Source organism: Bombus terrestris, chromosome 18, assembly GCF_910591885.1.
Source record: "Bombus terrestris chromosome 18, iyBomTerr1.2, whole genome shotgun sequence".
Taxonomy (NCBI): Eukaryota; Metazoa; Arthropoda; class Insecta; order Hymenoptera; family Apidae; genus Bombus; species Bombus terrestris.
The window spans coordinates 4,259,371-4,285,126 of record NC_063286.1 but is presented as its reverse complement, the minus strand read 5'-3'; the positions used below and the strand labels follow the sequence as shown (position 1 = coordinate 4,285,126).

At 36.1% G+C, this 25,756-nt stretch overlaps 1 protein-coding gene and 5 long non-coding RNA genes across 26 annotated transcripts in view; 2 read left to right on the top strand and 4 right to left on the bottom strand.

The window, feature by feature from the left end:
- LOC100647243 (tyrosine-protein kinase Btk29A) overlaps positions 1-25,756 on the top strand; it is a 328,457-nt gene that overhangs the window by 149,246 nt on the left and 153,455 nt on the right. The window lies entirely within an intron of this gene.
- Positions 6,367-8,185, bottom strand: LOC125386876. The gene is made up of 2 exons (XR_007227408.1): positions 7,755-8,185; positions 6,367-7,580 (listed from the first exon to the last, which is right to left on the bottom strand). It is a non-coding gene; the product is annotated as an uncharacterized LOC125386876 (long non-coding RNA).
- LOC125386872 lies at positions 9,291-13,945 on the bottom strand. Its single transcript, XR_007227404.1, has 3 exons — positions 13,346-13,945; positions 11,114-12,240; positions 9,291-11,030 (listed from the first exon to the last, which is right to left on the bottom strand). It is a non-coding gene; the product is annotated as an uncharacterized LOC125386872 (long non-coding RNA).
- On the bottom strand, positions 14,825-16,105 carry LOC110120244. The gene is made up of 2 exons (XR_002308896.2): positions 16,002-16,105; positions 14,825-15,432 (listed from the first exon to the last, which is right to left on the bottom strand). It is a non-coding gene; the product is annotated as an uncharacterized LOC110120244 (long non-coding RNA).
- On the top strand, positions 15,426-22,260 carry LOC125386869. The gene is made up of 2 exons (XR_007227400.1): positions 15,426-18,707; positions 18,770-22,260. It is a non-coding gene; the product is annotated as an uncharacterized LOC125386869 (long non-coding RNA).
- The window catches only part of LOC105666702, a 29,445-nt gene continuing 23,523 nt past the window's right edge, over positions 19,835-25,756 (bottom strand). For 6 of the 13 annotated variants that reach the window (XR_007227397.1, XR_007227394.1, XR_007227386.1 and 3 more), the window contains 3 exons: positions 21,345-21,567; positions 21,052-21,274; positions 19,835-20,981 (listed from right to left, as the gene is read on the bottom strand). This is a non-coding gene — a long non-coding RNA (uncharacterized LOC105666702). The other 7 variants (XR_007227395.1, XR_007227393.1, XR_007227387.1 and 4 more) reach the window with 7 other exon arrangements.

Below are 25,756 nucleotides of genomic sequence, written 5' to 3'. Positions count from 1 at the left end.
TGCCATCTTTTTACCCATTTTAGAAATAAAGAATTAAAGCATTTTTTAATTAATTAAAGAATTATTTACAGAAATAAAGAATTTCAGAGAAATGTTTCAATTTCAATTAGAGTATAGCCCTTTTTTTCTTCACGATTATCGAAATTTAAAGCTTCTCTAGAACTTTATGAATTCGATTTGATATTTCATGAACGACGAACGAGATCAAGTTCTGAATATTCCGCAAGTCTGTTCGCTGCGTTCTCAGTTTTTCAGATGTCTGGCGAAGATATCCACCGTTACATCCGCCTTCGCTCGTATTTACAACACCGTATACGAACGTGTGTTGCTATTTCATGTGTGCGTTATTCGCGACACGTTCAACGGGGAGCGGCATTACGAATCACGCCAGCTTCCTTATTCAATATCCGAGTTCGACGACGCTGATGTCGCGTGATAGGCGTTCCTTATTCGCTTCAAGAACTTCCTGGACACGGATATCTATCTAATACAGTAACATGCAAAAGTTTTACCAGCTACTGAATAAAATTGTTTTGTTTCACAAATGAATTTAAGAATATTTGACAATACTTTATTATTATTTTTATTATATTATATTTAATTATATTATATTACTTTATTATTATTATATTTAATATTATTATTTAATTTGAGAATTAGCAATTATTTGAAGAAATACATCGATCTCTTTGCAACAATTAATTTTTGTCAGCTTCCTTTTTAACGATAATTCTGAAAGAAGAATGCTGCTGAATAAATTTGTTAATAAGTCAATTTGTTTTAATTATTAATTTTGTTCAAATGTTCTTACGTATTCTGCAAGATTTTGGCTGCTTAAATTTTGAAATATCTCGTTTTAATTCGCATAATACGAAACATTGAATAAAAAGAAGAGATATGATGAAATTTTGAAATATTTCATTTTACAATCATCCGTATCACACGAAACACGTATTAAAAAATATAATAAAATACCACGGAAACAATATAAATGTTGAGAATTGTCTTAATCGGTGAAATAAATGTATAGCAACACTTACATTACACTTAGAATTGATATCAAAATAGTTTCAGATTTATTTAATATGTGATTTACAAGATATTCGTGGATACATATTTGCACGCGTCTCAGCACTCTCTTTGTCCCGCCATCTTCTATTAACTTGGCAACGAAGTGATTGCGGATTTTGTCAATACCACCTAACGACAAAGTCACTTTATTGTCAACCCAATATAGCACACTACCAACGGAACAGTTGCATTCATCTGTTTACGAGACGCTGTGCACGTACATACTGGCACACACTCATACTCATATACGTGTCATTACTACGTTAACCTAGTGTAGCACACAAAATTACACATATCTCAATAATAACCTCCCAATAATATGGTCTACTACTAGACTAGAACTAACTACTAGAATTAACAAAAATTGGATCGTGCAATTCCAAATCCATGAATTAAAAAAAATATAAAATGTACAAGCATCGTCGAAACATAAAAAAGAAGCAATTGAATCTTATTCCTCTAATACTATCTTTCTTCTTCTAATTGCAAATCAGAAAAGAGGTACGACTCGTTCCACTTATTTGAGGATCATGTTTCACAGAAATATTCTGTGCAAAGGCACGGTAAATGGAACGTGGCCGGTGAAAATTGTTTCATCGTGTAAACGACCTTCTTCGTTCTTAGTTTCTTTCAATTTTTACGCAGCCCGAATAAAAGGGACTGCGTGTAATGCAAGCACACGGAACGATTTTTGTAACTGGCGCGACCTTGATGATAATTAACCACATGTATGCTGGTCGAATATCGACGACTACCATATTTGCTGTATTAACTTCCTACTGACGTAGCAATCGAATAACGCGCCATATGAAACGGCTGGTAACGGATGTCGATTGTTTCGAGCGCTTATTGTTCCAGCGTAAATAGACGAATTAAGAAGCTTTCGATACTTTGGATATAAAAAATAATTGATCGTTGCGAAGAGAAGGAGACACAGGCCTCTCAGAAGCTGTTGAGTTGGTAACAAAGCGATTGCAGATTTTGTCAACACCACCTATTGACAAAATCCGCAATCACTTAATTTCTAACCTAATAAATCAGTCAATTCCACTTCTCAAACTTCACCAATATAATCGTGACAATGCTGTATCGTTATAGCAACGATGAAATTTTTCTAAATGTTTCATGCAACTCAGAGCTTGCATAAATGGTGGAATATTTTTGCTAGCCGCGGTATATTGAAGGTATATAGTGGAACTGTGTAAACGTATGCCACAGCTTATTTACGTTTTTCGCGAAAATAACAAATAATACGCTATACACCTTGATGGTTATAAATATTTATCATCGGTGATATCCGCGGTTTTAGTGTGCACATTAGTCATAGATAAATGCGTTGTTATGACATTCAGTTGAAATGAATTTCAGCGATGAACTATGACAGCAATCTTAGACTTCCTCCACGATAATTACTTCTATCAATCTCTCAGTCTTCTAATAAAAACACGTAACATGTTGTAACTACCAGAGATAAATGTGTCACCACGTAACCAGCCTGAAAAAGTCAGATAAACGGCCTTCCGCTACTTAATCACAAATGTAATATTATTTGTTCGACTATATTTTTCATCAAACGACTTTTCTTCCTTACTGACGCACTCTACCCTCAGAAAACATCTTCAACTGTATTACCGCATTAATTGACACCACTTATTGTGTTGGCAACTAAGAGATTGCGCATTTTGTCATTAGATGGTATTGATAAAATCCGCAATCACTTAGTTGCCAACCCACGTCAACGTGAAACCATAATATATGGTTCACGTGAAACCAATAATATATTTATTTTCACGTTAATAATATATTTATTAACGTGAAAATGTCAAAATGCCAGGGTGTACGTGTGTGTCATAAAAAATGTCACAATATCTCGCAGCCTAGCCAGGAGGGAAATTTCCAACGACGTTTTTTCCTCTCTTTTTTCCGGTCCATTTCGGTTCGATCCTGTGTTCCCGGAGGCGGAAGCGGCTTCACACGGTTCGCACAGTCAATAGCGCGGTTCAATTTTTGAAGTGTACACATAATATATGTACGTAGGTAGCTGCCAATTTACCGAGGGTCTGGACTTGCGATCCCTCCGTTCTCCACTGGGAGGTGACTTCGACCAATGCGATGCGCGATCCGAAAAAATAGCACCGTCGCATAGCGCGGCATTTGAACGAGGACACGGGACGAAAATCAAAATTCACTGGCCACGTTCGCAGAACGTTTAAGAATTTAAAATACAATTTAATATAATTAATAATGCATTATTATTAAACAGATGCTTTTACCTATACATATACAATATAAATAAATTTGTTCAAAATCTTTAAAAGTAAATACTATTGTATTATACAATAGAAAGCTCCAATAAATACAATATAATACAAATATATTCTACTTATAAATAATTTCATTTTTATAAATATATAAAAATCTATTTATGAACTTTAAATTTTTTAATTTTGGTTTATTTTTATATGACAAAATTATATTAACTGCAACATTATTGTTCGTATAATATTTATATTTTTTTTTATTTAACCCACTCAACAAAACTATTTATTTATATATATAATTAAATATAAATATACATCTTGTTATTCAGATAAAATAAAAATTTAAAATACAATTTAATATAATTAATAATGCATTATATTGCAAACGTAATGCTTTTCCCACAATGAACAATTTGTTCACACGAAACGTCATTATCGCACGTGAAAAATGATTAAAAAAACGAAGTATGTTGCGGATTATAATCGATTGATGGGAACTGTGGAAGGAATCGCAATACCAGCGCCAGATTTCCGATGTTGGCCTATGTGTAACACCATGTTTTTAAAAATACCACACGCAATACCATTATTAAAGATATTTAATTATATAAATATAATGTATATAATGTATAATTAAATAGTTTATAAAATATAAAAAAATACAAATTATATACAATTATATTATATTATATCATATTATTTATATTCTATAATGTTATTTGTTTGCAAATTGTAATTATTAGCCCGGCAACTAAGTGGTTATGTATTTTAAATAAGAAGAAAAATTCAAAATTTTTGCCTAAAAATATATCTTTATTCAATTAGGTATTGTCCGTTTTCGTCCATCGTCAAGCAGTGTCATAATTCCACGTTCATAAAATTTCTGATTTTCCCCAGCAAAAAATAAATACTCTGTTTTGAGGAAACTTCTCTTCAGAAAAACACCGTCAGAACAGCTCGGTTTGCAGTGAGGCGTAAACCTGGCCGCTGACGATCCTATGTTAATAATGAAAATATTTTTAATAAAATAAAATATATTACCGAAGCGAATACAATTATTGTTATCGTTGTTATTAGTGTGAAGCTGCACCTATCCCACGCGGTTGCGAAGCAAGAAACGTTAGACAACTGAGTCAGTTGGATAATGCGAGTTCGCCAGTTTTTCTTTCCTTCGCTTATCATTCGTATTTATCATTCGTATAATCGGAATTAATTCTCATATAACTGCATTTCGCAGAGCTGAAGTTCGTAAATACTAAGACAAAGACTTTTATCCGTATAAGTGTGACCGTCGAGTGATCTGAAGTCGAATAATAAGAATTGCAGAACGTATTTGGTAAATCGGGCATTGCAGTGACATAAGTTTGCATAAACACAGTTCTACTTATTCTAATTATAGTTATGTTAACCAACATTGGTTTCAAAGTATTGAGGTGTCAATTCGAGGACGTTATGGAGGGCGCTAATGAAGTAGTTTCTTCAGGGCGGAGAAAATGCGAGGGTCGCATGGGGGATTTAAAAAAAAGGAAGAAAAAAGGCAACGTTCGTAGGCAACGTTTGCATGTTTGCAGATGGCGTCGTTTTGACCCAACGTCGGAATTTCGCCGAGTTCAGCGTTTCCCGCGGAAACTGCCTTTGTCAATCGGCAACCGGCATTCGAACCGGATTGCCCCTTAAGAGGAGCGAGCTTTTTCATGTTCCCTTGATTCAACCTATGTGTGCAGACCTCTATGCCTTGCTGATCACGCTTTCGAGACAAAAAAGTGGGAATTTCTGTCGACCCAGAGCTTTCGCTTGCACTTCGCCTCAACTTCCATCGAAATTTCACGTATTTTTGGCCTGGCAGAAATGACAATCGAAAATTTGGGAATTTAATGATCTGTGGCGGCACTCGGCAACAATGTATATCGCCGAAGCGAAGTGCCTAATGAGTCAATATCCCAACGGTCCTTTCGTCGAATGTTCGAGAAGGAAGCGTGCGTGGCAACGGTGGCGAACGCCTAACAAACGCGTGGATAGTGGGGATATTGAGGGGCGACGAAAAGAAAGGAATGGAATCCGATCGACAGTTAGGTTCGAACTAGGAAGCGATAAAGTCGGGTTGTAACCGGGCAGCGAAACCGAGAGCGATACGCGACGCGATCAAACGGAGACACTTGTTAATAAATATATTATTGACCTAAACACCGAGTGAATATTTAACACACTACACCCAGTATCGCCTCAGATATTGAACCATTCTATTCTATTCTATTGAATATTTTTGCTTCTATAAACCAATTATTTGGTTGGAAAAGTGGAATATCTTTATTGTCGAAGAATACTCTGATTTTACAGTGTAAGGTTTCTTTTTTAACACATTGTTGACTGGTCACAAGTTAACTCGTGTTTTCATGGCCAAACGTTGCCACCCGGCTACGAATAAACTCGTGATGCGCCTTTTTTCGCATCGACATCGTTTTCTCAGTGCGCTGTTGCAGATGATACAGTGTAGTTGTTGTAGTAGTAGTCAAGTTGTGTCCTTTGTTGTAAAAAAATGTCAACGTTGACGGAACGTACCAATGAATTATACGCGGATGTTTTATCTGATTGTCCGAGTGATTGTGAATCAAATTGTGGTGACTTGGAAAATGATACTGTATCAGAAGATTAGTAGTTCAGAAATTTAGCATTTTTTCTGATAAACTGCACCTTGTTGGATGCATATAAAATGTACTGTACCTATCTGCCAGAGAATAAAACAAGATATAACAAATTTCTACTGGAAATAGCTAGGGAATGGATAGCTGTGGATTCCAAAGAATGCAACATTGCACCTGACATTTCTCGAATTTCTTAAACAGCTGCTTATTATAGTGATGCAGCCTTCAGGTTTTCCAGACAACTAAGAGACCACGTGTTAGAAAAAGTAGTCACTGGCAGAAAAACATCCGACTAGAGCGTTTAGAATATGCTGTTCAAAAGGAAAACGCAGAAACTAGATATATTGCAAAAGCTATTGTGTACCATCACGCAGAAAAAGAAATATTAAAAGTTGAATAATAGATAAAATTTATTAAAGTTTATTTATATTGTTTTACTTGCACATACAATTGCGAAATAATAACCGGTGGTATAAAATTCTCAGTAAAATTGCCGGTCAACAATGTGTTAATAAATTCTACATTTCGTGTAAATTTAATATGCTTGAAGCTAATTAATTAGCATATAAAATGCCGCAATAAATAAAGCGGTGTACAAATGTTCTTCGCAGGCATGGAATGTACTTTTCGAAAAACATATGGTCATTAGATCGACTACCTTAGCTTGCAATATTCTCGTAAACGTGCTCCTATCTACACAAACGATAGGAGATCTTGTTTCAAGTTAATGATTCGAGTCGTTCAAACGATATATTTCTTCTTTCTTTTTTTTTGCATCGATCAGATGAAAGTTGGACGCTTGAGAAGTTTCATATGAAACCACGGGGCTGCGGTGTTCCATTTGCTTTCATCTTGAACTACTTCTTCGCCTTGATATTTCAGTAAAAAGTTGTTTGCGTCAAAGTTGCTTGCTTCTTCCTGTCTTTTTTTCCCCCGATTGTCAACAATCCGCATCGTTCCATTTTAAACTGTGTTTCCAGCCAAAACGTTTCATATTCCGCGGGTAATTTCTTTTCTTAAGCAACGAACGTTACCTTTTACTTTGAAAGATCGGTCGACTTCAAACTTTCGCCTTGCAAAATTTTACACCAGTTTTTCATTTGAAATTTTTTGGCAAATCCGCCCCCTTGTTTCTATTTTCCTTTCTATTTTCATGTTTCCTTTCTTTTTAAATATTTGAACTTTCCTCGATTTAATCGATTCACAGTTGACACGGTTCTTCGTTGTGAAATTCCCTTTACGTAGCTTCGACCAACTAAAATCTTTTTAGTTCTGTTACACGTAGTATCAATTGACCGTTCGAAGCCATGAAAGAACAAATCCCACCATATTATTCGGTGGTTCGAAACTAAGCTTTGCAGGTTAAGGAGTTTCCCCCACTTCGTCTTAACTGTGAGTCGCTCTTGGAATAGGCGAAGTGATGTTGAACGGTCAATTGATTTCGGACGCGCTGTACCGAACTCTTTATCCCAATTACAATTTCCACCAGGCACTTCAGGAATTCTCTTCACGGAATTTCGTTTGATAGTGAACGAGCGTTGGTCATCCAATTTTCCCAATTTTACAGTTTCACATTTTATTTACGTATTGACGATTATATCAAATTCTACCAACAATATATATTAATAATCAAATTGTGTAGCATGAATTGCCGTTATTAATATGTTAACCCAAGAAGTGTGCAGTTATTACAATAATAATAATAATAAAACAAATGTATTAATAAAATGATGGTACATCGCGAAAGTATTAAATGCAAATATTATATATCGCCGCTTACTCATTGGTTTTAATGGCTTTTTTAACGACTGTCTCAAACAGCAATTCTCTTAACGACTCTCTCACTTCTACAGATTGTTGTATTTTATTTGTCTGTAAAAATAGGAATGATAAATGTACAGATTGTATTGGGTTGGTAGCTAAGTGATTGTGGACTTTGTCGTTAGGTGGCATTGACAAAATCCGCCATCACTTAGTTGTCTACCTAATATATAGCACTGTAAACAGTAAGCCTCACACTTTTTGGTATTCATTTTAAATACTGTTGTGCACTCTTTTGCGTTACTGTTACCAAAACGACATCCTAACATCAAGTGAACGTACGAATATTTTCATTTAGCAATAATGTTTACATTCGGTGCAAAGGAAGATGAAAAACTGTGAACAGTGTTACAGCGTTTTGTGTGAAGATACGAAATTGTTTTAATAAATTAGTTTAGTACGCCTCATTTTAATTAATAATTGAAATTTAATGTTGATATTGAATATTTAATAATAATTGAATAATAATTGAAATTGAATTTAATAATTAAAATTAAGTGTAAGCGTTCGAATACCATCGTGAGCCACTGTATATACACAATTTACTCGATTATCGAAATTTTTACTCGATTATCATTATTTATGTTCAAACGAGACCCGACTCATGCTACATGGTCGTGGTACACGATGTAATGCACTCGAAATTTCCAACTTGGATATATTGGAAATGTTGGAACTTCGTTTAAAATAGTTAGAAATTAATTGAAAATACTTGCCATAATACAAATCTCATGATTGCCACAATTGTGCACAATGACACAGATAGTTGTAAACAGCATGAAATACGATTTCGCGTGAGAAAGCTCGAGGCGAGGAACGATATCGCGGTGATGCGACACCTTTTGTGAATCGCGCGTAAATATGCAGACCTATCGGAATATCCAATTGGCCTAGGGGAAGTTAATCGGACGATACGTCCCGTTGCCAACGGGGCTGATCCGCAACCGCGACGACCGCAAATGGAAAATCCCCGTAAAAAGTAGCGTAACCCGCTTTGCCCTATCAGTCGCGCAACTATTCCCAGCTGTAAATCCATTTTTCTTCCTTGCCCTATCGTTCTCTATCTGCATTAACCCCCTCCTTTTTATACGAAAATCTCGTTTTAAACGGAAATTTCACAAATTTCAACGACGAATTAATTAATCTGTTAATTAGAGAACACGAGTTAGCTGGTCTGACTTGGATTCATAATCTCTAAGTCCCATTCTTTAATTACTTTGTTATATTAATGTTTCTTTGCTGGTTACTAGAACGTAGTTTGGTACAGAATATGTTGAGGTTATTGGATGTATAAAGAGAGAAAACGCGTGGATAAAGAGTAAGGGAGAAAAAAAATATATTTAATAGAGAAGTGTAATAATAAGCAAGAATACAATTTGAGCTGGACCAAATCCACACGCTAGCTAGCAGTGTTACCTTATAACTGAAAACCCCGAAGCCAACGCCGCCTGTCTATTGTTTATGGTCTGCCTTCGTGCCAGTCTTTTGTCTATATGCTGTCGATGGCTTCAGCGCTTGAGAAAATTAAAAAGACCAGATGTAGAGTTTTCGTAGAAGTGGTGATCACTTCAACAGAATAGTTGGGAGAAAGGATAAGACGTTGTGAGAAACGAATAATTACTTCAAATTAATTAGCATCGTGTATATTTTATAAATGTTTAAGAGAGTGATATTTATTCAGTTCTATTAGGTTACTGACAACTAAGTGATGGCGGATTTTGTCAATGCCATCTAATGACAAACTCCGCAATCACTTAGCTGCCAACCTAATAAAATGAAGCGCAAGGATAGTTGCGATATAGAATTGGTTAATCGGAAATTGAATATTCGAATACTTTTCTATAAATGAATAACAAATGTTATTTATCACGCACCTCGTCTGTGGCCTTCGTTTGCGTTTAGAAAAATCAACAGTAAAACGTACGTGAAAGTGATTTATCCTGCGTTGTCAACTCCTAACCTCAATATATAGATATTTTTTTTTTTTATCAAATAACTGTTAACAGACCATTTACTGTTAATTAAATTTCATTTTTTAAAGAAACGGAGTAGATATAGAGTTTGTACTCTTAGAGTATTTCAATGTCGACGAGGTTATTCGAAGACGCGGAAGATGCGCCTGAGGATACCAGCCGGAGTTTAATTCGAATAAAGTGGGACGGTTAGGAAAATGGTACCGGGCAATTTCCGTTTTTCGTGAGATTAGCATCTACCAGATGTCGAACTGCCCGTCCACGGTTTTCATTAAATTGGATCGTTCGGCTAATGTGCAGAGTTTCGAGGCACAGCGATGCCTTATCTTAACGCCATTTCAAAGTCTGGAATTTTTACTCAAGATTCCTCAATAAAATTACTCCTATCGTTCCTTGCAGTTCCCCGGTTTCTGCATTTGAAGTTTAATGGGAAAATTTAAGTCTCTGACTTGTCTAATAGAATTTTTTAATGCATCGGATAAAAATGTATATATTGGGTTGGCAACTAAGTGATCGCGGATTTTTTTACCCGGTAAAACTGCCAGGCCCTTTTGGCCTAACCGCACTTAGGCCTTCTCTCAACATTATTTATGGTTCACCCGATATTTCTTAGACCATTTGTCCACGATACTACAATAGTTTAAAAGATATTTGAACCTTAATTTTGTAAAACTTGGCGACTGAAATTTGTATCTTCCTTATCTTTCATGCATTTCATCATATTAAAATCGAAATATCTTTTGAATTACACATATGCCCGCATAATTACCATAATACTTTTTAAATTTTTACATAGAGAATAAATAATCACATCTAGTGGCGTACAAGTATACATAGAGTTCTATTGCAACAAAATACCGATGATCGTGGAATTTGCTAAAGAAATAAACAATAAAACAATACTCAAGGCTGATGTTTAGGTGATCTGATTTAGCTGAGACACCCCGTATACATAAATAAGAATCATTACAGATATAAGTATACATGCTTAGAGTGGTGTGACAAAGTTTTCACAACTTCTCTTCGTGCTATAATAACTAAAGAAATATATATAGTACGTACGAACTCTATACCTTTGAATACAATGTATTGTATATGCGTTTTCCAATTAACAACCGTTAACCGATATCGTAAACCAATCATTTATCTGATCAGAGATCAATTAAAAGCACGAGTTCACTGTATCTGAGTGTTTTTGTAGACTCGTTCAATCATTTACCAGCGTTCTGCTTCCTTTCGCTACTTGACACGGTTTCATTTAACTGTACCAAATAGAATGCATAAAAATAATTCGCCCATTTTTCACCATCGCTCCATTTATCCATTCTTTTAAATTTCTACGAACCCAGGGACGAAGGATCGAAATTTACTTCTCCATCTACCGGTAATCGAACGAATCGGAATAGCTTCTTGATGACCCGCTGAGGCGGCTGTCTGTAGAATAATTCAAGAGAAACTTGAAAATAATCAGCTGCGCGTTAGTTAGTTCGGCGAATGCTTTACTCTGGTGCCGCTATTCTCGGCGCATAAACCGATTGAGAAAATAGCGCGAGACTGTGCGGCCGTGGAAGTTGTGGGGATTCAGTGGTTTCTGATAAGGCAACCGGCGTGATTTATCCTCGTCGAGCAGCCGCCACCGTCTCAATTGGTATCGGGTAATTCACTTACTTTTCCTTAGAGCATTCGCCTTTGCAACCACGGCAACGGCTTATCGTTCTTCTGAATCTCTGGCGTTTCTGCGCCGTCCAACTTCTTAAATTGCTACGGCTTTAATTTACCAATGCCAAGCTGAATATATGTATATTGGCGATAAAGTCGGAGATCTCTGGCTGGCTTGGTAAGAAGATGAGGATATTACAGAGTTTATGGCGGCTGTGGATAATGTCTCTATTCTCGTCTACTTTCTTCCAATAAAGATACGTTCAGGGGGTTCATTCCTTTCGTATTGAAGACAAGCAGCTGTGTATCAGTTCTCAGAAATATGAATATTTTAATTATTTTAGTTTCTCGTGCCAATTTATATGGATTTGTCTATTTTATATGGTCTTTGTTAGAAACATTGATCAAATTTCTCGAAACTTCTATGTGTATCATGGAGTCTTTGTTCTTGTTCTATTGGGTTGGAAACTAAGTGATTGCGGATTTTGTCGATACCACCTAATGATAAAGTCCGCAATCACTTAGTTGCCAATACTTTCTCGTAATAAGACCCTTTTTTTTGCATTGAAAGCAGCACGCTGTGCGTCTGTACTTGTAGACATCGACTTTTTTAATTATTTTAGTTTTTAAAGTTCATTTAGTTTTCAATCCTGTCTACTTTCTCGTAATAAACATACGTCCGGAGACTGATGTCGAGAACAGAGGAGACTTGGTGTATTGAGACTGCGAATCAGTATTTTAATTACTTTAGTATTCCTTCCTTCTTTTTTCTTTTTGTCTATATTTTGTTGATGGTTGGTCAGGTTGCTTGTGCTAAAATCGAGGATATTGCATTATAAAAAATGTATATAAGAAGTACATCAGATCTGTAAATATGAAACCGGAATTTGCCTATAGATGGCCCTAGCTGATAATGTAGTTATCGCTAAACTGCGTCATTGATGCCAAAAGTCTTTGTTGTCATCTCACAAACATTTTCGACTCGGAACAATACAAGTTTCATGCAACAGCATAGTTTGTAATAGCGTTGAACATGTCGAATTTTGTGCCTGGAAACTACGATTTGCGGACAGCATTGATTTTCTATTACCATTTAAAGAAAACTGTTGCAGAATCGCATCGAATGCTTGTCGAAGCTTACGGTGAGCATGCTCTTGGTAAATCACAGTGCTTTGAGTGGTTTAACAAATTCAGAAGTGGCAATTTTGACGTGAGGAACGAAGAACGTGGATCAGAAGGGTGTGATCTATTATGAGCTGTTAAAACCTGGCGAAACCGTTAATACCGAGCGCTACCGACAACAAATGATCGATTTGAATCAAGCTTTGCGTGAAAAACGACCGGAATATCAAAAACCACAACAAAGTAATTTTGCTTCATGATAATGCACCATCACATGCAGCAAAACCGGTCAAAGAAACGATCGAAGCGTTCAGTTGGGAAATACTTTCGCACGCGGCTTACTCACCAGACTTGGCTCCGTCCGATTACTATTTATTTGCATCGATGGGACACGCACTTTCTGACCAGCACTTCACTTCTTACGAAAATGTACGAAAATGGCTGGATGACTGGTTTGCCTCAAAAGAGCGACAGTTTTTTTGGCGTGGCATCCACCAATTGCCAGACAGGTGAGAAAAATGTATAGCTAGCGATGAGCAATACTTCGAATAAAATATTTTTAATCATTTTCATACAATAAACGTGTATTTTCTATACAAAAATTCCGGTTTCATATTTACATACCTGGTATAAGTGAGATAGCTGAGGATGCCGATAGTTGAGCACCGCTGCTTTAATATCTTCCATGCAAACATCATATACGAACCTAATATTGGAACATTCTATGATTTGTATCGTGCATAAGATATTATGGATAGGAAATCAGAGAAGAAGTTGCTGGAATATAGAAATATACCTATACTGTTATTGTTGTTGAGGCTTCTGCATGTAAGCTGAGTCCACTAGACATTTCATTTCCTACCATTTGCAATGCTAGCATTATTGGAATCTTAGAATAAGATTCTTACTGGACATGGTTTGTAGAAACTGTATAGGTTCCGAGAATGTAAAAATACAGTTGCTTATAATACATCTTCCTAACACCGAAAGACTTATAATAAATCCACAGAGAAATATTTTCTACTTGCATTCTGCATTTTAAACACCTCTTTTTAACACACTAAACGAATCTTCCCATACTTTTTCAACCAACTGACCACAAACTACCTAAGTAAATCCCTAGGAAACGCCATATCTTCCCAAAACCACTTCCTCTTGTTTTTTAAAAATCTATTTCATACAACCAGGTACATACTTAACAAATAAATTAAACCTATTTATCGTTACTGTATATAGTTCACAAATTCGCCATTTAATTAACATAAAATTCTATATTATAAAACATCCATGTACTCCAGAAGTCTCTAAAAACCTCCCTAGTTCCACTTCTGTTACATTTGGATCTTATAAAAAAATTCACTATATCCGATGTCACCAGTTGGCCATTATTTTAATCAACTCTCTGGCTTTCGAACTTATAGGAAGAAAACGTTGAAGAAGGAGAACGGTGCGATGTGTTGGATAACGAGCGTGCATCGGGAGGCGGCTCGGCCTGTTCCACAGCCGTAATAAGAAATTTCTCCTAGGGACATTTTACCGGGAGCATCCTAGGCGGCTTTGTACGCCTTCTATCGTCGCTTTGAGGCATGCAACGGTTCCTAATTAGGCCAAGCAACGTCGTTGCAAGTTTACGAGCCTGTTTTCTTTGCCCTCCGCCTTCGGTTTGCGCATCCGCTTGCTCGCATAACCTTATCTCGTATCGCCGATGTATTAGGTTGTCCGAAAAGTGTCTTTCTTCCGCAAACGTGTTTTTTACAACAGTGCACCTTCGTACAAACGTGAAACCAAGTCTGTGAAATGTCGCGGTGTTTATCTCAACAGAACAAAGAGTGGATCGTACGTAATTCGACAAAATAATATAAAACAAAAACGTTGTGCGTCTATTATTTCCTCATAAAACGAAAGAAACTTTTCGGACAACCCAATATTATGTATTATAGGTTAGCAACTAAGTGATTGCGGACTTTGTCATTAGGTGGTAATGGCAAAATCCGCAATCACTTAGTTGCCAACCCAATATTACGTATTGTGTCTGCATTTTCTTGGGGAACCGTTTCCGTGGTCACGTCTGACGCACCAGATCGCGTCAAAGGGACGCGGGTATTTTTCAATTAAAGTCTGTTACGCGACCGCAAAGGAGAGACAGGGGACAATGCCAAGAGGTAGAAGACGCTCGTGAAAGATGAGCAGTTCAAGCATTCTATCTTTATTTGATACGTGTCGTGTGATAGACGTGGAGGAAAATAGAGAGTGCAATTGTGAAAATTCTTCTATCGTATTTCTTTCTGCGTTGTTATTTCTGTATTTAGAGGTAGGATCATAATAGCTACTATTTTATTCTTTGGATAAATCTATCATACCTTTCTGAACCGAAAAACCTTCATATTACACTTCCCTACATAAACTAGGGATAAAAAACCAGAGGACATCTTAAACCTATCGATTAAATTTATCGATTGTACCTAGAACTATCTTCTAGTTACTATTTATTGTAACTAACGCATCTGCATACAGATGGCGAGCACGAACTCAAGTTGTCATTTTCAACATTCTGTTTCTTTCTCCTTATTTTATTGTTACGGAGGAATAGTTTATTGAATTTGAAGTGAAATTTCTTCTATCGTATCTCTTTTCGTTTTCGTTGTTTTTAATTGTTTCGTAGGAGAAGTTAAAGATACGAATACTCTTCTATGCTAATTCTTTCCGTTCTTTTCTTATTATTTCGTGGCATCGGTTAACTGGGCTTGAAGTTATGAAAATTCTTCTATCGTGTTCCTCTCTTTCTCCTTTTTTGTTAGTTTACGTTTAATTGGATTTCAAGTTATGAGAATTCTTCGACAACATTTCTCTTTTATCGTGTTTCTGATTTTTTTACAGGAACAGCTAGAAGGAATAGTTGAAATTGAAGTTGCTGTAATATTCTTCTTGCGAGAGATTCGCATTTTTGTGAGATGGAATTATTCAGTCGAATGTTTTGAGAATTGGCGAGTTTTGAAGCGACAACATGATTTTGCTTCAAACTTGAAACGCTGTAGTGGAAATACTGCATTCCTCGTATATTTTTATTCTAGCTATCCGAAAAAATTGAAAGCTCTTTGCTGTTTATTATACTCTCTAGCAATCTTGTGTGATAAAAAAGAAAACGAGGTTATTTCAGTCTGACTAACGAAACAGAACTTGTTTAAAGTAATTGTTATGTTAATTATATTATTCAACCATTTGAATTCTATTTTTACTCATTTTCATTGTTGCCACGCAGTGTGTGTAGTATATCATACAGTTAACTAAGTTAATGAATGTATTTCCATACAGATAGAACGATTAAATTAGGAGACTGTTTCATAACCTAACAATAACACACGTTCTAAAAGAACATTTTCGGCTGTCGACTATTATTCCAATTTGTTCACATACGCGTCTACTTTGAGTATTTAATTAAACAAATAATTTACCTCTTCGTCTTTCGTCGATGATTAATTATCATTATCTATGGTAATAACGAACAAGTCGATTTTCTAAATTTAAATGGTTCTCTCATAAAACCCTGTTATAAAATTATAACACTAAAAGCGATTATTCGCAGAAGGTTGGCTACGCGATATAATTTTAACAAATTGTTAGGTTGGTACACGAGCACGGAACTTTCCAACGGCTTCGCGACACAAAGCGCTATATCTTCAAAGCGTAAGGCTGACGTGCCTAATGTGCCATCTATATCCTATGGTTCTTCCGCCGAATGTTTGGAAGAATGCACGCGCGGCAACCGCCGTGGTACATCTAATAAACGCGTGTGTAGTAGGGATATCGAAGGGCAACTAAGAAAAGAATCCGTTTGGTTTCGAACAAAGAGTCATTCTGCCTCAAGCCGCGAAGTGCGAAAGGTTCAGTATCATAGCGAAGCAAACACAAGCCGAGATACGCGATTGTAAACTCGCGATGGTTAATCATAAGTGTGAATCGTATAAATTGTTGACTCGTTGATTGTTAATAGTAATAAACATTTGTTGAACATCGGAGTATTCCTTCCGCACCTATCACGACATATCACCTCAAAATAATTCATAATAATAATTCATAAATAGTTCGAAGGACATTTGTATGGAAATCTCGAAGGGTCCACAGCACATTTTGCCCGAAGTTTCACAGTCTGCGTCGATCGTTTTACAGGTTGCAGATATCTCGTTAAAAGTCGATATAACATGGAACACGAAAGCTGGAATGTGTTTGAAGCTTATAGGTCAGTGCAACTAAACCACTTTTGCCCAAATTGTGCTAAATGCGCTTTTGATCGTTGTTCGAGGTTTCTATTCGTTTATTTATTTCGTTTGATTTCTCAATGGCATTCCTTGGTGAAACCTGCAGAACGCATTACGAGCGCTGCAAGCGGTACGATATTGGGAGAAATTGTAGCAGCCATTTAGGACGGCCACATCGGGCCATCATTTTAGCCCGAAATTGTCCCGTTGCTGCGGCAACACGCCGTTAAATGGTATCGCTTCATTTAGCGCTGCTGGCAAAGACGGCCGCGTGTACATCTAACTGCTTTTATCGAGCTAAGTTTATCGACTGTTCAAACAGCCCTGTTAATCATCCGGACAAACTTATCCACCGAGAAAGGGAGATCGATCGACGATTAATCTTCCTACGATTATCGAGTTATCCGCTTTCCGATCGAATCGAACAATTTCCAAAAGCTTTAAACGAGACAAATTTGTCGCATGTTCAATCGGTAAATTTTCACTAACGTTTATCATCTCGAATAAAAATTCGTGGAAATAATAAGCATTTTCTATGCGTCTTTAAATAACAAGTTTACGAGATATTAAAGACAAAGTAGACTTTGGGCAACAAACTTTTGACCGTCCATTTTGAAAGTTTATTCCACTTCTAACATTTTCTCTTTTGTTTCGGCTAATTACTTCGTAGAGTTATGATTGCGTCTGTGCCAAGATTCCAGTCGCGTCTTCTGGGTTTGTTATAAATTCCACTTTTAATCCCTCTAGAAGCTTAAGTGTCTCATTTTTCCTTAAATTTTCTCGAACTTTCATTTCGACGATCAAAACCCACCTACGTTCGAATTTTATCAGCTAAATATATCCCTTCCATCAAAAGCGCACGTAGTTCACTCATACACGGCCAACATGCCAACAAGTACCAACAGCAAAACTGACATTCGCGGACGACATGGCTGTACTAGCCAGGCATACTAATGCAGAAACAGCAGTCACATTACCACAAGAGCACATCAGAAAAATAGAAAAATGGCTACGAGATGAACAAATAAAAGCAAACCTCAGTAAATGCAACCATATTACATTTACACTAAGAAAACGGAAACCACCAAATATTCAATTGAATGGCACGCACATAACATAAACAAGGCAAATTAAATACCTAGCACTCCACTTAGCCACACAACTTACATGAAATCAACATAATAAATCAATTATAGACAAAATACGGATAAAAAGAAGACAAATGTACTGGTTAACTAGTCGAAATTCTAAACTCAGGATAGAAAATAAACTAAAAATATACAAAACGATAGTAAAACCAATTTGGACGTACGGCACGTCACTATGGGGGACAGCAGCAATGAGTCACATAGATAAACTAGAGTCGCTACAATCGAAAATACTGAGAACAATAGTGAACGCCCTCTGGTATGTCAGAAACGAGGATATAGGCATAGACTTAAAAATACCAACGGTGAAAGAAAAAATCTGGCTAATGAAACGAGCAAAACTCTCATAGAAAGAAGACTAAAAAGAAAACGCCCCACTGACCTCACTGAAGAAACAAAATAGTCAAACTGGAGGATAGTATCTCGCAGGGTAGCCACCTTTTATTATTTAGCAATAAAGCTAGAAAAAATTACCAAATGTCCAGCTGGACAAATTATAAAGTACAAATTACGTAATAAAAAAAAAAAATATTGTTCGATGTCTCATTTTCGTGTCCTAAAACAGTCTCAACGTATCCTCGCCATGGAAGTGCGCCTCTCCAGCGAAAGAAAATCGCGCGAGACGTAAATCGAGGAAACGTGGTCCCTGCAGACTGAGCAGAGTAAGATATTGATAAAGAGTAGCTCGGTGGCGCGTTTCCAATGTAAAGTGGGCCGAGACCGGTCGTGTTCCCGCATATAAACCCTGTGTCCCGTACGTGTCACGATTGACATGATCCATCGTTTCGTGTGTACGACGTTCCTTTCCTCTTCTAGACGACAGTACTGCTTAACCTATTTATTCGCGGAGAAGAACCGGCTCCGTGGATCTTAGCTCGAAAGTCCCTTGTTCGCCGTGATCGAAATTGGATTACAGCCATTTTGATGGTCCTGGTTCGATCAACCATTTGTGCCTTTTCCTTCGCGCCCAATTACAATGGACAGCGAGATCCTCTGTGACCGAAGAAGCGGAACGAAGAAAGGGCAGAGAGTGGGTTGCTGGCAAATGGAAAGCCGGCTTACCCTCCGAAATTACGGCCACTCTCATTATACCGGGCTGGTATTACGTTTGCCCTGGAAACCTAGTTGAATGAACGGGTTCGATGTGATTGGTGGACAGACGCGTGGCCGGCCTTGATGGAAAAGTGCGTTTGGTTATTAGTTTCGGTGGTTTCCTAGTTTGGAAAGCTTGTAGCAATATTGGAAACAAGGGAAGTATGCTGGGTCGTAATGGATTATCTCGATCTCGCCTGTTTTGGCTGCAATTATTCAGATATGTGTAATTTTGTGTGCTACACTGAATTAGCTGCGTAGTAGTGATACACATATATGAGTATGAGTGTGTGGAAGTATGGGCGTGCGCAGTGTCTCGTAGAACAGAAAAATGCAACTTGTTGAAGTAATTACTTCAAGAAAAACTCCTTTGTTTTTGTATATCCGTGACCTGGAGACCGCTGCTAAGAAGAAAATAGAATTTAGTGAAGAAATTCGAAATAAGTAGGGATGCACATTATTGCGCCCTTGAATATAAATGTTGTTTTGGGTTACAAGGTCTAAAAACAAAGGAGTTATAAATAGATTTCTATTTATGTTTCTTGAAGCCTTCAGCCACAGTTACAAGGTTAACTTTTTTGGTAATGTCCTTTGTTATAAATATATGAACGTGCTTCCTATCATAGCTTCTACTATTGTATTGTAACGCTATAAGAGTAAGGATCTGGATTAGCATACGCTATACTTATACATATACTTATTTCAACATATTTTTCTATTACAAATTCATCCACTCGTTCCTCTATCACTTAACCTCAACAATATCCCACATTAAATTAATAACTATGATAACAGTGATAACAATTTATTTGATTTTGACCTCATACACTATACCTGTACTTATACTTATGTCTATACTTATTTCAATATACTTTCCTGTTCCACTTCATCCACTGATCCCTCTGTCACTTAACCTCGACAATATCATATATCAAATTAATAAATAGTGATAATAATTTATTTGATTTTCATTTCATACACTATACGTGTACTTATACTTGTTTCAATATATTTTTCCATTACAAATTCATCCACTCGTTGCTTTGTCAGACAACCTCTACAATATGACATATTAAATTAATAAATAATGGTAACAATTTATTTGATTTTGACCTCATACACTATACCTGTACTTATACTTATGCCTATACTTATTTCAATATACTTTCCTGTTCCACTTCATCCACTGATCCCTCTGTCACTTAACCTCGACAATATCATATATCAAATTAATAAATAGTGATAATAATTTATTTGATTTTCATTTCATACACTATACGTGTACTTATACTTGTTTCAATATATTTTTCCATTACAAATTCATCCACTCGTTGCTTTGTCAGACAACCTCTACAATATGACATATTAAATTAATAAATAATGGTAACAATTTATTTGATTTTGACCTCATACACTATACCTGTACTTATACTTATGCCTATACTTATTTCAATATACTTTCCTGTTCCACTTCATCCACTGATCCCTCTGTCACTTAACCTCGACAATATCATATATCAAATTAATAAATAGTGATAATAATTTATTTCATTTTCATTTCATACACTATACATGTACTTATACTTGTTTCAATATATTTTTCCATTACAAATTCATCCACTCGTTGCTTTGTCAGTCAACCTCTACAATATGATATATTAAATTAATAAATAATGGTAACAATTTATTTGATTTTGACCTCATACACTATACCTGTACTTATACTTATGCCTATACTTATTTCAATATACTTTCCTGTTCCACTTCATCCACTGATCCCTCTGTCACTTAACCTCGACAATATCATATATCAAATTAATAAATAGTGATAATAATTTATTTGATTTTCATTTCATACACTATACGTGTACTTATACTTGTTTCAATATATTTTTCCATTACAAATTCATCCACTCGTTGCTTTGTCAGTCAACCTCTACAATATGATATATTAAATTAATAAATAATGGTAACAATTTATTTGATTTTGACCTCATACACTATACCTGTACTTATACTTATGCCTATACTTATTTCAATATACTTTTCTATTCCACTTCATCCACTGGTCCCTCTATCACTTAACCTCGACAATATCATATATCAAATTAATAAATAGTGATAATAATTTATTTGATTTTCATTTCATACACTATACGTGTACTTATACTTGTTTCAATATATTTTTCCATTACAAATTCATCCACTCGTTGCTTTGTCAGTCAACCTCTACAATATGATATATTAAATTAATAAATAATGGTAACAATTTATTTGATTTTGACCTCATACACTATACCTGTACTTATACTTATGCCTATACTTATTTCAATATACTTTTCTATTCCACTTCATCCACTGGTCCCTCTATCACTTAACCTCGACAATATCATATATCAAATTAATAAATAGTGATAATAATTTATTTGATTTTCATTTCATACACTATACGTGTACTTATACTTGTTTCAATATATTTTTCCATTACAAATTCATCCACTCGTTGCTTTGTCAGTCAACCTCTACAATATGATATATTAAATTAATAAATAATGGTAACAATTTATTTGATTTTGACCTCATACACTATACCTGTACTTATACTTATGCCTATACTTATTTCAATATACTTTTCTGTTCCACTTCATCCACTCGTCCCTCTATCACTTAACCTCAACAATATCATACATCAAATTAATAAATAATCGCAACAGTTTATTTGATCTTAACCTCATACACTATACTTATACTTATTTCAATATACTTTTCTATTCCACTTCATCCACTGGTCCCTCTATCACTTAACCTCAACAATATCATACATCAAATTAATAAATAATCGCAACAGTTTATTTGATCTTAACCTCATACACTATACTTATACTTATTTCAATATATTTTTCTATTACAAGTTCGTTCACTCGTTTCTCTATCACTTAACCTGAACAATATCATACCTCAAATTAATAACTAGTGATAACAATTTATTTGATTTTCATCTCATACACTATACCTGTACTTATACTTATTTCAATGTATTTTCTATTACAAATTCATCCAATCGTTCCTCTATCAGTTAACCTCAACGCAACTGTTCTGTACGCATAGTGATAGAAAGATGGTGAAACAAAAAGAGTGCTGAGACGAGTGCAATGTATATCCACGAATATCTTGTAAATCACATATTAAATAAATATGAAACTATTTTAATATCATTTCCGCGTGTAATGTGAGTGTTCCTATACATTTATTTCTACGACTAAGATTCATAATTTTCAACTGTAATATCGGTGGATGTGGTCACATCTAATTGCGTCGTCGAGTATCCAATTGGTCCCTCGATGAGCGATGCTCTGCTATTTCTACGTAGTAAAGAATGGGTTTCTGACGAGATTATTAGGATAGATTACTTTAGTAAATGATTTTGTAGCTTGGAAAGCTTGTACCGCGTGGGATTTGAAAGAAAACGAACGTTCATCCGGTTGGTCGTGATGTAATAGATTAGGCTCGCCTTGATCTCTCACGTTTTTTCGGTCGTAACGTATTATTAACGAAGCTAGTCGTTTTCTCTGCATAGCAAAGGCTGATGGAATTGCGACGAAAATATCAAGTGGGTAGCTTGTAATTTGAAAAACTTGTACGTTGTGCAGAGTTTGAAGGAAGACGATGACGTTTGTTTGATTAGCATTAGTCGCAATAGATTAATATCGCCTCGATTTCACACGTGTTCTTGATTGTAGCATATTATTGATCACAGTGCTCGAGTCTAATTACGTCGATTACGTATGTTTTTCGATTGTATCTATCGTGATGATACGATTTCAATTTCTTTCAGCTTTTTACGACTATTTGTAAAGAATAAATTCATCTCACAGGCTAGTCAATGTTAATTAATTTTTTCCATTTAAGTATTTGTCAAAATACATTTTGCCAGTTATCATGAAACGAGAAAGACCTAAGAGACAGCTTTGAATTCCCTATATGAACGACAAATTAGTTTGAAATTCCTGCGAGGCTGGATAAACCGATATCGGTAAATTCATAATCACAAGGCGAATCCACGGCTTACCTCATGTCAAACCTAACGCGCCGCAATTCCGATCGACACCGTTCGATCTGAACCGGGTCGAGTTAGTGCGCGTAAGTTTCGCTTCTGTCAGCGTTACGGCTAATCCTGAAAATCCCTAGATTCCTGTTCTGCTTATCACATGTACCTACGTGTATCGACGATACGTACAGTAAATCGATCGTGTCTTTCGTTATCTCGCCACGTTCCCCGCCATCGAAGATTCATCGAGTTTCTAAAGGTTAATTCGATAACATCCGCTCGTTCTTAGATGAGCAATTTCATATACTGATAAATTATGGCAACATAATCGACGTTTACAAAATATTAAGACGGATTAAGGAGAAGATTATATTATCAATTATATCTTCGAGAATAAACGTTTTGCGTTTAAACTTAATCTTTAGCACGCAGAAATTTGATATCGTGAAATTGAATAGAACGTGTGTTCGCAAAGTATCCGATTTACGGATACATCTTTCTACCTGTGCTGTTGTGAAAACAAAGTTCTACAATTTATGAAACACCTTCAGATACGAGTGTCGTGAGCCTTCCGTCGTTTAATCGGCAACAGTATGTTATTTTTTAGTTTATACAGTAGTTTATACAGTACGTATTTTTCACAGACGTTACGTCGATACGATTTCACAATGACCGAGACTTAGCTTTCGTCTTAAGGTTTATTGGGTTGGCAACTGAGTGTGGATTTTGTCATTACCATCTAATGGTAATCAATTTACCATCTCATCAATATGCTAATCCAAGTTCCAGGAAGTTGTACGAATAAAAACCTTATTCTACTAAAATATACAAATTTTTGGTGTTTTCGCTTTTTGTGCAAATAAATTTATTTCAAATTTCCATCGTCCTAAGATTCTTATCAATTCTCGTGTGTTCAAGTGGGCGTTGAAAAGAAACGAAAAGCGAGAAAGAATGGATCAGAACCGCCCCACAATTGGGCAAAGAACGAGCGTCCGGGGCGGTGGTCTCGAGTCAAGGCTGGAAACGGTAATTTTACGAAAGATATGTTTCTAATCGGGCGTTAATGGGCGACGCCGGAAGCGTTCAACCAGCATTCTCCTTGCTCATCCGGAAAAATACTTTCCGCTTCTTGCTTTCCTTCTTTGCGCCGGGTTTTTCCTCTGTTCTAAGTGATTGCGTCTGTTCTTGAAATTGAATCAGGCCACGCTGCAAAAAGGAATGCCGGATGAAACGAAGGAAAGGGTGGTTCCCGCGCGATCGATCGATTTCAATTTGCCAACATCCGTACGATAGAGTACGCCAGAACGATACTTGGTGAAGAGAGAATTGCAGCGGTTCCCTTTTCAACGGGAATTTACAAACTCTTCAAATAAATTCACATTAGTTCGCACGCGTTTGTTCAAACCGAGACAAACTAAGGTAAGGTTGGCAACTAAGTGATTGCGGATTTTGTCAATACCATCTAATGACTTAGTTGCCAACCCAGTACGTATTCTTAACACATTACCGACCGCTAACGATTCAACAGCATACGCACGTCCGACCGGCTTCTCAGGCGCAGATTCTCCCTGGCGCCGGCTTTGTTTCGGTTTAGACTCTCCAATACCATTCTTTTTGTTCGTCGCGAAAGGTACGTTTTTCAAATTGGTATAAAACTGTAGGAGCTTACAAAGCAACGCAACTGACGCAACTGAGCAAGGTACCTTAGTACTAAATAAGAAATTACTGCTCAAATAATGAGAAAGATTGTCGGCAACAAAAAGCCGATTAATAGGCTATCGGTCAGTAAGCATTGGTGACAAAAAACCGATGAATCGGCTATCGGTCGATAAAGTGTTAACGCGTTGAATACCACGCCAGTTTTACAAGCTTTGGCCATGGCGCCATGATGAATATTTTATTATACGATACATATAATATTGAAATATTACCTACAACAGATATACTATGGTGTATAATCATCATTAATAAATTTATCTCACTGAGATCATCGGTAACCCTCACGGCGCTGTAGTGCAATTTCGCTCGATTCACTTATTTTTACGATTATCAATTATCTCATATTGTTTCTTCGCGTTGCTAAATAATTGTTCTATGTTGTTAGATCCCGGGATCTACCATAAACCGTAATCCATCCATCGGTCATACTAATTCGGATCAGCAATAATCCTAAAGAACCGTCACAATATTTAGCATTTTCTGTTTTATCGGTGTGAACGTGCTTAGTTCACTTGAGATATCCATTCAGAATTCTATATTCGCCATTATTAAGTCTTGTTCAAGTTAAACAAGTTATATGCATCTGAATAAATGGAAACTGTTTTATCAACGTGAACCTGTTATTTAATTGCAGACGCTAAATATTCATTTAATCCTTAAGTAGTATATTATGAAGTGCTTTAAAGTGAAATAGCTCGTTGAAAAGTAGCCGGCGATACCAATTCAAAGTTAAAATTCTTCAATCTGAAGCTCGTGACATTTAAAAAGAAAGATGTATAATTATGCTCTGTGATGGACGAAATTGGCGTTTCTACGAACAATATCTTACGATATGCTTTCTGGGTGAATTATTTCGAACTAGAATTCCAAAAACTGTAAAAAATGACAAAGAAAAAGGTGGAAGTAGAAAAGTTAAAGGAAAAAAAAAAAGAAAAATAGGAAGT